Source organism: Canis lupus, chromosome 27, assembly GCF_011100685.1.
Source record: "Canis lupus familiaris isolate Mischka breed German Shepherd chromosome 27, alternate assembly UU_Cfam_GSD_1.0, whole genome shotgun sequence".
Classification (NCBI taxonomy): domain Eukaryota; kingdom Metazoa; phylum Chordata; class Mammalia; order Carnivora; family Canidae; genus Canis; species Canis lupus.
Genome location: NC_049248.1, coordinates 13,518,788 through 13,532,198, shown reverse-complemented (window position 1 = coordinate 13,532,198; position 13,411 = coordinate 13,518,788). Strand labels below are relative to the sequence as shown.

The following is a 13,411-nucleotide window of genomic DNA, read 5'->3' as shown; positions in this document are numbered from 1 at the left end:
ACAAATGGGGACCTGATGAAGGACCATGGATAATTGTTCTTCACTTTGCAAACATCTCTCAAGTGTATACACTGCTGGGAGAGGGTTTGTGGCACGATTTCATATGTGGAGAACTGTGTCTGTGTGTGTGTGTGTGTGTGTGTGTGTGTGTGTGTGTTGGGTCTTTTGACACAGGGTGCTAATTTACATGTGCAATTATCACCTACTTGTGATCTTTTAATGGGAAGGTTATTGTGTAAGGAATGATGCCAAATGAAGCCCATGAATACAGTTCTAGAAGAAAAAATGCAAAAGTCTGTAGGCACATTTTTAGGAGGGAGATAGAAAATACATGAGTATTTTAGCCTACCTTTGCACTTCAGAGATAGGCATAGTGGGCTTGAACGAATACCACCAGGCAGTATTGTTTGCAGTGAAAACTTATTTTTTTAGACTTTAAAAATTGGTGATCTTTTTTCTTCTTTTTCTTCACTTTACTTCTCTGGTTCTCATATTATACAGAAACGTTCCCAAAAGCCCATTGTTAGACTGTGAATACATCTTTTTTACAGTCTCTTCAAATGTCTCTAGCACATGTCCCCAGATCTGCCTTCTCTAGTGACTTCATTTCCCTCCTCAATAAACAACCCACCCTTAATTATTTTTAATCATTTTTTTGCTCAAAGAATTTGTGAATCCCTGGATACTCAATGATTGCCTTATTCTGATGGTGTCAGGAGTTCCTGCATTATCTGTTCTTAATGGTGCCTAATGCTAGATTAAGTCCTGAAACATATTCCTGTCATATGTTTTTTTATTTGAAAGGCTTTTGTGGTTTAATCTCAGCACCAATATATTTGCCCACTGATCTGAGAAAAGGTACCTTAAGTAATGCTTATATATTTGCTGCCCACCTAACCTTTTCATTCATTTATTCAACCAATATCCATTTGTTTGTTAATTCATCCATCCTTCCATTCATTCAACCACAGATGCATTCCATATGTGTAGTGTAGTGTCATGTATCCCTCACACTAAAGAAGCCGAAGATATAAAGTTGAACCATACAGAATTACTGATACTCTACTGCTTTTGACTTATAAAGGGACAATTTTATATGGTTTAACCTAAGATAAAGGTACAGAATAAAAAGACTTAGAAAAACAAAATTGATATCAGATAAAAAGTTCAGGGAGGAGCTGAAAATGCATTCAATGACAGAAGGAAGTAGAAACTGAGAATCCAGTGTGGGGGTTTCTGTGGTGACCACACTATAGTCACTAGCCACATGTGGCCATTTCTAGTTTCAATTTAAATTAGTTAAAATTAAGTAAAATAAAAATTCCCTTCCTTAGTAGGATAAGCCCCATTTTAAGTGCTCAGTCGTCATGTGGTGCAGTTGGTAATCTGATTGGACAGTACAGATAAAGACATTCCTGTCGCCACGGCAACTTCTATCGAACATTGCTGCCATAGAGGAACATGATCACTGAAGAGCAGAATAGGTCAAGAGAACTGAAACTTCCTTGTGAATATCTGTAGTGGTAGAGAAAAGGTTTGGTGAGTTGGAGGAGTCTCTGGTTATTCACCTGAAATTCATTAGTTCTTTTCCTTTTTTTTTTTTTAAAGATTTTATTTATTTATTTGAAAAAGAGTGAGAGAACAGCAGAAGGAGAAGGAAAGCAGACTCCCCCCACCCACCTCCCCTGAGTAGAGAGCCCAGTGTCAAAGATAGTAATCTGAAGTGGAGTTCACAGTGGTGGAAAATGAAATTAGTAAAATGCGTTAGTTTTTGTGACTTTCCTCATTGCAGGCTGTGTAAGACTGCCAATAAACTAATGTTATTTAAACCCACAAAACAGAAGATATTGAAATACTTGTCTCATTTAGAGCCTGCCTCTGTTTTCTGGATTTTTCCATGGCAATAGAAACTTTACTGTGGAATATTCTTTGGTTGTATAAAAGGTCTTTTTATTTATCTGAAATACTCTATTAAAATTTAATAAAATGGGACAGTTCCTTTTTCTCCATTCTATCAACAAAGAATATCCTCTTCAACCTAAGTAGCTTGCTTTTTTTTTTTAAAAAAAAAAGATTTTATATATTTATTTGAGAGAGAGAGAGAGAGAGAACAAACCAGGGGAGAAACAGAGGTAGAGGGAGAAGCAGACTCCCCACTGAGCAGGGGGCTTGATGCAGGACTTGATCACAGGACCCTGGGATCATGATCTGAGCTGAAGGCAGATACTTAACCCACTGAGCCACCCAGGCACCTCCATTAGTTCTTTTCTTAAGCCTTGTAGCTGTTTCCTAACAGGGGCCCCAGTGAAATTGGTCACAAACCCCAGAACAGATTAAAAAAGCATCACATTAAAAGAACACTTGCAGTGTAGGATTCTCAACTTTGCTGGCTATCTGAGTCAACCCTGATGGCTAAAGGTAATATTTGAAGTCTGACCTGGGTCTTCTTTCTCTTCACCGTCCCTCTAGCAGACAGTTGGTGCACATGTGCATGGAGAAATACACAGAAGAGGAAGGCTATCATTTGCCTGCCTTCACCTTTTTCAAAAGCATTTGGTACTTTAGGCATTAAGCTACTAAGTCCAAACACTTTTCCAGGTTACCTGGAAACTCAAACGTTTGATCCCAGCTGCAAATCTCTGCTGTCTGAAATAGGTTTGGATGACTTTTTATCTATAGCCACTTTCTGGTTTCATCCAAAAGGAACCATTTTAGGGAATCCTGAAGTGGTGACACATTTCATCATTTTTGCCTCTGAGTCATTGTCCATGTTGATCTGAAGATTCAACCGGTGGCACATGGGAACACACGTACACAGAAACATAAACACTGTCAGCCTTGTGCTTTTCAAATTTCCCCAAAGGTGAAGCAGTACAGCTTAATTAAGGCAAGGCTGAGGGAAAACTGAAGAAATCTGAGAAGGGTAATTTCATTCTCTGTGTCGCTGGATTGGACAAACCCTTTACTTCCTTGTATGTACTCGCTTCAAAAAAAGAACTCATTCTGCATTTGTCACTACTTTATTCTACACCTTAGTGAATGAATCAGCACTTTGGAGTTAGGCAGGTTGGGCTCTATCCTGCATGCATGACCTCCAGTAGGTGCCTTTAACATCTGACCTCAGGTTTCCTTGTTTGCACCAGACACATATAACTGTGGAAGGAGATAATGAGGGAGATGCTAAAAGAAAACAGAACCATCAGGATAAAAATCACTCTACAGAACAGTTAGAGTGTTTGTTATGATGAGATGAGAGTATGTGTAAAGCACTGTGCATAGTAGGTGCTTGTGAATTTTAGCTGTTAGGGTTACTCTTACTTTGCTACCACTGCTGCTATTACTGCTTCCAGCAAAATTTTTAATCCTCACCCTGTTTCCAGCTCCCGGTACCCAGAGTCCCCAAGTGGAGTAATGTTTGGAATCTACTGCATTCTCACATGCTTGCTTTGCCATCTGGTTCTCATTTTTGCCCACTCTTATTCTTTCCTTATATCATAATTCTGATATTCAGTATTCAAATGGATGACTCTTTAAATAGCTTTATTGCTTGGTCTTTACTTTGCTTGATTTACAGTTTTACATAAAATTCCCCCAAACTTCTCAATTGCTTACCTCATTGTAATCTGGATCCCAGTTTACCATGTTTCACGAAATGCCTTTGCTGATCTTTCCAGCGGTCACTTTCAGGGCAAGTCTGTTATCTTTCCATTCCTGATGCAAATGATTTCATGGTTTTAAATATCATGTCTCTGTGATGGACACCCTGATCAACATATCTGTCTTACTATTAATTTTCTCTCCTGTTTCCTTTTCTTTCTGTTGTGATTTAATCTCTTGCAAATACTTGAGATTTGATAGAGTAAAACACTGAATTCTTTATTTCATTTGTCGGATTTTTTTTATTTGTCGGATTTTATATTATTCTTCCTCTCTTAAATGCCAAGCACTGGAGCAGAATCTTGCTAATAGACAATGTTCAAAGTTGAAATAGATTTAGTAGCAGATGAGAAGAGGAAAATGACAAAAAAAAAGAGATATGTACAGATAAAAATAGAGGCTTGGGGAGAGCTTAAGTAGTGGGAAATGAAAATATAATAGGGGAATAAAATTCTGTCCAAATGCCTGATCCCCAAAGTGGTTTTGATCAAAATTTTGCCAAGAAGTTTGTCCCCATGTAGAAGAAAAGAATGCCAACATTTTCTTGTAGTTTCTTCTGTTGGGCATGCCCCTAAAAATGGTGCTACACAGTGTCTTGAGCATAGATTGGGGCTTAGCAAATATTTGTTGAATTGATTTTTTATGGTTGGGTCGACTGATTAACTGAAAAATTTAACCTTGCCTATGAACACTATATCTTAAGAGCATAGGAAATACTTCCTTTTTTTCTTTTGAAACTTTTGTAAGACAGTGGCCATGGGTCATGGAGCCTTTTAAGAATTTAGAGAAAGCTAGAGATCCCTTTTTCAGAAAAATATCCACATGTCAAATTCTACATATGGTTTCAGGGGATTCAGAGATCTTTTGAGGCCATTCATGAACCCCAGGCTTAGCATCCTGCTCTATATTCATAAATTTCCCTTGACATCTTCCTCATTCCTTATCTCCATTAAAAGGAGGCCCCTGTGTCCAGTTCTAAACCAGAAGTCTTAGTGTCATCATCCACTTTCTGCCCTTCAATCAGGTTACTTGTGTTGATTGCCAGGTGCTGCAGCCCAATCTATTAAATGAACTTATTCTGTTTAATGAAGGAAAATGCCTTTTGCAGCACTCACGTAAGTCATCTTGTCCTGAATGTCATTGTGCAGGCACAGGGAGGATTCCTCTTTCTGACAAAAATGACCATACTTTCTACAACACTGGATAATTTATAAAAATGACATATATCTTGCAGAATGGGAATGGGACAACAGGGAGAATTTGGTTTTTATCCTGATGGTTCTGTTTTCTTTTAGCATCTCCCTCATTATCTCCTTCCACAGTTATACATGTCTGGTGCCCATTGATAGAAGTTAGATCCCTGGTCTTGGCCAGTTACCATAGGTGTTAGTGGTTAATGATTAGACAAATGAATCTTGCTGGATTCAATAAATTCATCCCACTAAATGCCCACTGGTGCCTTAGAGGAATTCATATAGTCAGGCTTCCCTACACAATGGTAAACTGTTATTTGTAGAGATATTTTAGGGGTATTGGAAAGGAGGAGAAGACAGGTTTTCTGCAACTCTCTTGTCATACAATGTGAGTAACTGGCCCAGGATTTGGGGATATATAGATTTAGATATCTATAGCTATAGCTATATCTATAGCTATAGATATAGATATAGATATAGCTATAGATATAGATATAGATATAGATATAGATATAGATAGATATGGACAGAGGCAGAGAAGGAGTATTATTTCTTATTCTCTGGTTCATTTGGCAGTTAGGAACAGTCAACATTTTGAATACCCACTGTGTGCCAGACACTATACATTGCATTAGGAATGCAAAAACTGTTAAGGACACAAAATCTGCCTTTACAGTTTTCGTAGTCCAGAGTAGGATACTGTTCATTCAGTAGTAATAGAAATTGTTCTCCTTTGCTGGGGCTTGTAGTATAGGAGGAAGGCTGCTGACAAAGTATTACAGGCTCACTCACCAGTAAGAAAATCTTTTAGAATGATCATATGTTTATTCAACCACATTTATTCAACAAATATGTACTGAATGCCTATTGTAGTTTTGACTTTGGGAATACTGAATGGACAAGATAGTCCCCGGCTTTGAGGAAACGTACATTTTTTGTGAAGGAGAGAAGCAGAAAATAGATAACACAAAAATATAACTTGAAACAGAATTAAGTACTCTGAAGAAAGTAAAGCAAGGTAAGAGGATAAAGAAAAACTGGAGGAAGGAGGGAGTTTATATAGAGCAGATGAGTAAGGAAGGTCTCTCCAAACAGGTGGCATTTAAGCAAAGACCGGAAGGGTAGGAGAGAATGAGGAGTTTTTCAGGTTGAGAGAACAGCAAGCAGCCCTGAAGTAGGAATGAGTTTGGCAGTGGGAGAAAGAAGGAGATGGTCTCCTGGCTGGAGCAGAGCAGACAGGGGAAGAGGCAGGAGATGAGGTCAGAGAGACAAGCTATGCCCCACAGATAATGCTAAGATGCCCAGATCTTATCCTACGTGTGCAGAGAAGGAATCAGAGGGTTATATGTTTACAAAAGAGTACTGAGTGCTGGACGAAGATTAGGTGGTAGATGGGAGGACACAAGTGGAACAGGAGGCCTATTTAGATAGATTTACTCATTCATTATGTCTGCAGTTTAACTACATCATAACTTATCCCGGCCTTTGAGGAGCTCATCTTGTAGTGTATCATGCTACTTCTCTCTTCCTTTCCCTCTGTGAACTCTTTTGAAACAAAACTTATAGATGACCAGCTGAAGTGACTGATACTTCACTTTATGAGTTCCCTATCTTTGGCATGTGGTTCCCTGTCTTAGATTAGGATTTTCAGGTTTTGAGCAATAATAATTACCACTATTTTTTTTCAATGTCGCAGATGCTGGGCATATTTTATTATCTCTTTCAATCTTCGCAAAAATTCTGCAGTGGAATTATTGTTATTCTCATCTTACAAATGAGGACAGGAACATTCAGAGAGATGAAGTCATGGCCATACACTAGTACATGGTAGCTAGGACTTGATCATAGGTCCCTTGGCTTCCAAACCACATGGTTTTTCTACCACACTATTGTGTATGAGAATGGAAAAACATCGTGAGCTTATTTGGGAAGTTAGAAAATTGGTTTTTCTGAGACTGGTATTCTAGAGCAGTGGTTCTCAACAGAAGGTGACTTTGTCCCCAGGAGACTTTTGGCAGTATCTGGTGATATTTTTGCTTGTCGCAAGTTGAGGTAGAGAGTGCTACTGGCATCTTGTGGGTAGAGACCAAGGATATTGCTAAACATTGTACAAGGTACAAGATGACCCCTCTATCAAAGAATTATCTTGCCCAAAATGTCAGTTGTGCCAAGGTTCAGAAATCCTGTTTCAGTGTCATTTTTCTGCATTCCTGAACTGTTCATAACTTTAATTAGTATAGATCATCAGTTATCAACCTGATTATATTTCTTTGCTCTTGTGCTAAGGAGAAGTTAAGGTCTAATTAGAGAAGGGAGACTTCTGTTGCCAAGCTGCATTTTGTTTTGTTTTGTTTTTGTCAATAAGTGGTTGTCTCCTAGTACCATTTTATCTATCATAGATGGTAGCCTGAGCTCTGATTCTAGGGCTCAGGAGCCCCTCAGGCATTCTGAACCATTCTAGTACTAGAAGTTGTAGGGCTTCTGCACTGAACTTTCCCATTGCTTCATGCTGGCCTTCCTCTGGGGTGGTTTAGGTCAGGCTGTCAGCACTGGAAATAGCCCTTCTTACCAGGAAATTGTGTGAATTGGGAGCAGGTCAACCCTAACTCCCTCCCACTACCAAACTCAAAGTGACCCCAGAAGCTCTGAGATTTGAAGCATCATTTGTCTAGTAAGCAAATTACCTTCTACAAGATAACACCCCTTCAAGGTTTAAAATGCTGATGTATACTGATGGGAGAGATAGAATGACCCCTGTCTTCCTGCCAAAAAAAAAAAAAAATCCTGCAATTCAATCTTTATGGCTTTCTTAATTTAGACATTACCATAATTCAGAGCTGCTACAGTGTATGGCCCTATAAAGGAAGCAACTTCTCCATACATTTGTATTTAACTTCACAGCATATAAAGTCATCCATGGTCATCATTTGTTCTCTAGGTCAAGAGGCTCATTCCATTACTTAAAGGATAAAAGATTATGTGTTATCTTTCTGCTTTTGAAACTTGCCATTAGAGGACTAGTCCACAACTGGGTGCCCTGGGTGAGGCCCCGATTCTATGACAGTCTCTCTCTGAAAGAGCGTGGATATGGAAGCAGGCTGAGGGTCCTCGATGTGGTGCCCTCCTTTTAAAAGCCTCTTGGCACCTTTACTTTCCCTGCCACTTGCCTCATGGAAAAAAAAAGCCTTCTGCTTAATAAACGTCTGCTTGTAATATTCTGAAACAAGGAGGCTAATCAAAGGCCCTGTTCTGCAGAACAGGGACGCTAAATGACAAGATTAATTTCCGTAATCAAGCAGCTTAATTTGGACACTTCCCCCCTCTCTGTTGCTGATTGAAATTGAGGCAAATTTCGCAGTGGTGAGATTCTGTCCTGGCCTAGTAAAGCTTACTTACTGGGACTGGAAGAGGGGAGGCAAGGTGACGTGGTCAGAGAAGACGAAGGGAGGGAAGAGTGCGGGGAAGGGCATCACATGAAGTGAAATGTGAATGAATGCACAGAAGTGACTGGGATTTTTCTAGGGCCTCTTATTAGAAGTGGTGTGAAGTTGTTCGTGCAGTTGTCCCCGTGGTGACCACTCACCAACTTGGAATGTTTCCATCAGAAATAGCAGTCGTCATGGAGATTCATATAGCCGTAGCATGCTTGGGCAGAGAGATCTTCTAATCCACCTGCCTCTTTTCATAAAGCAGCCCCAGAAATGTTAAGGGACTTGTGTCCTGTTCATTAACACCAAGTGAAATTTCAAGCCAGAAAGTCAAGACGCTTAAGTAATCTCCATGAGATTTATGGAAAAATAAACAGTACCATGGTGACAGACTTTATGTTTGTATAAAGTATTATAATTTAAAGGCACTTTCAGTATATTTGGCATGGCAAGACATGTTGCTCAAATTAGAGTTTAACGGAATATTTTTAGGTCTTTAATAACATAAATGATAACAACCTGCATGCTTACTGTATCTTACAAAAGCAAACACTTCACAATGGGGATTCAAAGATCTTCTTTTCTCCTGTGCTGTCCTTAGCATCGAAGAGGGAATACAAAATCTTACCCATTGAGTGGTTGAGCATAACTATTTGGAGTTTTGACCCTCAGATTTTCCTAGATCCAACCTTGTTTAGATTATGAGGTTATTTTATGCTGATCCGTGAGCCCTGGTGGGAAATGTGGTGAGGTGGGTGTGTCTGTGGGCAAGAAGCTGAACAGCTAGAGGATTTAACACTGACATTGTCTTAGATCTTCCATGAGTCATTGGACCTTTCTGGGCTTCAGTTTCTTAATTGTAAAATAAGGATGCTAATACTGATCTGCCTCACAGAAGAATAAGTAATAAATTACTTCAAAGCTCTTCCCAAATGTAAAGTACTAGATAAATACCAAAAGATGAAATAAATGGACTCCTAAATAAAATGTATTCAGGGAAAATTCAGTCAAGGCCAAACCAGACTGACATTAATAGCCAAGGAGCCAGACTGTGTGTTGTGTTGGGTATAAGAGAGGGGGCAATTTAATACTCGGTAAATCCATGTGAACTCTAGGTTAGTATGGTGGGGTGTATGTGGACCGAGACACCACTGAGCACTGTGCACATCAGCCCTAGCCTTCATGACCAGGATCTTAGAGAAATATGTCTGGGCCTATCTGTTCATTCATTTAAAAGATATTTAGTGAGTACCCATTATGGGTGAGGCATTATTGCTTCAAGGAACTCTTCCAGATCTCATAGAGTTTAGAATTTATTGAAGGAGATAAAACATAGCCAAGAGTATATAATATAAATCTCCATGAGAAACACTGTAGGAGCTGTACAACTTAAGTGTTATATATGAATGCAGAGGGTAGTTTTAATTAGTGTGGTCAGAGAACACACTCTTAAGGAGGATTTGAATTCCATGAATTGCTGTGGGTAAGGACAGGGACACAGAGGAGAGCATTCTAGGTGGAGTCTAGGACCAGCATGGCCAAATACGAAAATTTATTAATTTTCAAGAATGAAGAGTTTAGATATCTTGCTTTTGTATTTCTGTTGAAGAGTTAGGACTAAAACCTATATGGGGAAAGATTATGGAGAGCCCTGAATGACCATGGAGAGCCTAAAAGGCATAACAATGTATGAAAGTACAAATTTTAAGAATAGCAACCTTAAACACTGACAAAAAGCACTGATTTTTCTGGGATGTGAGAAGAGCAGAGAGTGAAAATCAATTTAATAAAACCTAAGTAATGCACAGCATAGGGTGGACAAAACAAGCTGTAGAGGATTAAAGTAGCATTTAAAAGATTTCTTACCTAATATAATAGCTCCCTAACAAGAAGAATCTGTAAAAACCACAGGACACAGTAATATCACAAAGAAGAAGCAAAAGTTTGACAGGTTCATACTTTACCACCTTGGAATGCACATTCCATTGAAAAGATATAACCTGTCAGGTTCAGAGAAAGATGAAAATGGGTAAACAATGAAGAAAGCACTTAGTGAGGTGGCAATTCATATTGAACACAGTATAATTCCATGTACTGTGCTTTACATAGACCAGAGGGGGATGAAACAACTGGTTGGAACAAACATAGCAGGTTCATAGGCAGAGAGGCAAATGCCCATTTGGGGTTGATTTTCCATTAGTTGAGACTTGACTGTGGATAATCCTGTGTGAATTGCTGTTCCTGCAGGAGTGTGTCTTCCTTTTTGGCTCCCCACTGGTCCTATCCCTTCTCCTCTCACCACAGACTTTAAGGTGCTTTGCTGTGTGCTCAATACAAAATGAAATAAGTCTTTTAATTCTCCCCATCCTCCTCCTCCTCCTCCTCCTCCTCCTCCTCCTCCTCCTCCTCTCTTCTTCTTCTTCTTCTTCTTCTTCTTCTTCTTCTATTACTATTAAGAGAGAGAGAGCAGGGAGAGGGGCAAAGGGAGAGGGAGAGAATCCCAAGCAGACTCCCTGCTAAACTCAGAACCCCACGCAGGGCTCGATCTCATGCCCTGAGATCATGACTTGAGCCAAAATCAAGATTGGGATGCTTAATGGACTGAGCCACCCAGGTGCCCCAAAAGAAGTCTTTTAAAGTATTTTTGTGTTTGTTCACAGTTCCCTGAATTTATTTTTGTTTTTGCATTAAAAAAATATTGTATTTATCTGAGAGAGAGAGAGAGCCAGCATGAGCTAGCATGAGAGACCATGAGCAGGGGGAGGGGCAGAGAAACAAACGGACTCTGTGTTGAGCAAGGAGCCCTACATGGGGCTTGATCCCAGGACCCCAAGATCATGACCAGAGCCAAAGTCAGATGCTTAACCGATTAAGCCCCCCAGGTGCTCCTGTTTTTGCATTTTTAAAAAAAATACTTTGGTTCATTTTATATAGGAAACTTTTTAAAAACATCATAGTAATATCAATGAAAAAAATCTAATTCCAGGGAAAAAATTTTGAGGACTAACCAATTGAGAGAGAAATCATGTTTTTGGAACATGATGTCTAATCTCAACTCTGCTGGTTACTAGTTGTCTGAACTAGGTAAGTCACTTAATATCGATCATCCTCTGTGAGGCTGTGAAAACATGTGATGGCACATGTACACCAGCCCAGTGCTTGGCACAGGACATTCACTTTATCTTCTTCTAAAATTAAGTGTAACTTATTTTTCTTATTACAAAAGCAATACATGCACATTGGCGAAAAATTGAAAGAGAAGGGAAAAATTAAAGCAGACATCATCTCACCAGATAGTAGTTAGCACTCTAAGCATCTTTCAGTGTGTGTTATGTAAAATCAAAATGAGATCATACTATGCATATTGTTTTGTATCTAGCCTTTTCTATTTATCAGCATACAGTGGTCATTCTTTCCTGTTAGAAACATCCTTCTGCATTATTTTTAATGACTGCATAGAATTGTCCAATTTAACCAGATTTCCAAATGGAGGAGTTTTACAAATAATATAATGATGGGACATTCTTGGAGAGAAATTTTGTCTATCCTTAATTGTTTCTTTAATATAAACTTGCAGAACTGGATTTTCTGGGTCAAATAGTATCAACATTGAGGCTTCGGATATATCTTATCAAATTGATCTCCAGAAATTTTAAACTGGTTTGTGTGCATCTCAATAGTATGTGAGAATATCTATTTCCCCACCTTTGCAATAAAGAAAAAAATGTTTTGCATATTTAAGAAGGTAAAATGTCATCCTTTAAATGTCTATCTAGTTCATTAGTGAGGCTGAACTTTTAAAATATATTTACTAGCCACTTGACTTTTATTTTGCTTTTGTGAAGTTTCTGTGATTCTTGGTAGGTGCTTTAAAATGGCAGCTCTTTGTTCCTCCATTATCTGTCCTCATGATTTTACTAAATAAATTATTAATCTTTGTTTACATGTTTGTTACTTTGGCTTGACTTCTAGCTCCTTCAGGGAAGCATCATCCTATTCTTTTTTGTATCCTAAGAACCAGGGCAAGTGAGGACTCAGTAAGCGTCAGTAAGCAGGTGTGAATGCCCAAGCAGGCCCAAGCATGCAGAAGGTGGGGTGGCAGTGTATGAAGCTGAGCCAGGGTGAGTACCCGCTTTCTGCTCACACAGTCAATGACTGTGGGTGGCTGGTCTCATCTAAGCCATGCTCGTGAGCTGAGCTCACAGCTATTCCCAGGGGCCAGACCAGAAGAAGGCTTAGCCCAACAAAAAGAGGAGGACTGCAAGATAGTGAGTCAGGAAGCCATGAACTCTGGAACTGAGTTGAGTGGTCAGTACCAGGACCTGGTGAAGGCCAGATGAGGGACAGCTCTGTGACAAGGCTGCATTTCTTTGGTTTGTCGGTTTTTTTTTTCATGTCTGACACCTTGGAATTGTTCTGTTTGATTTCCTCATCGATCATCTCACCCAGAAAAAGCTCTTTGGAGTATAAAAGATTCTTGCTGTATTTATTTTTGAGAAGGTCATTTTCACTCAGCTAAGACCATTTGTTTTCATATTGGATAGTGGGGCCATTTCTACAGGCTGACTGGGATGTTGTGACAGGTTCTCTGTCCCCTCAATCATTTGGAAGTTGGACCTGGTAGTGTGACATATCCTGGTGGTTACTCTCTCTTGCCTTCTTGCTTTCTCTCTGGAAGTCTTGTCTTTTGAACTTCCCATATTTATAGGGTAAGATACAGAAATGAAAATAAAAAAACAAAAAAACGGAAGGACATTGATACTAGATAATAAGTCACTTAGAGATCCTTGGAGGGTTTTGCTATATGGTCACAGATTGTACTAACCATGTCACGATAGAGTATGGTGTTTTATATAGTCTATGCGTGTTGGTAATATTTGCACAATATATTTCATATAATGTGCTTAACAAACATTTACTACTTATATAGGCTTGATTCTAAATATGTGTCCACTATCAGTAAGTATATGTTTGTATGATAAATTTTGTTTTATTACAAATTATGTATTGGTTACATGCTGTTTTTTGATTGTTACTTTAGTAGGGACAATTGTTTAATAAATCTCCCACTTATTAGGCTTTCAGCCATAAATAAAAGAAGATAAAGCTCCCTGAGGAATGCATTTTTAATTT

General features: G+C 39.0%; 1 protein-coding gene across 1 annotated transcript in view; it reads left to right on the top strand.

The window, feature by feature from the left end:
- Positions 1-13,411, top strand: part of GRIN2B (glutamate ionotropic receptor NMDA type subunit 2B) — a 278,452-nt gene that overhangs the window by 49,030 nt on the left and 216,011 nt on the right.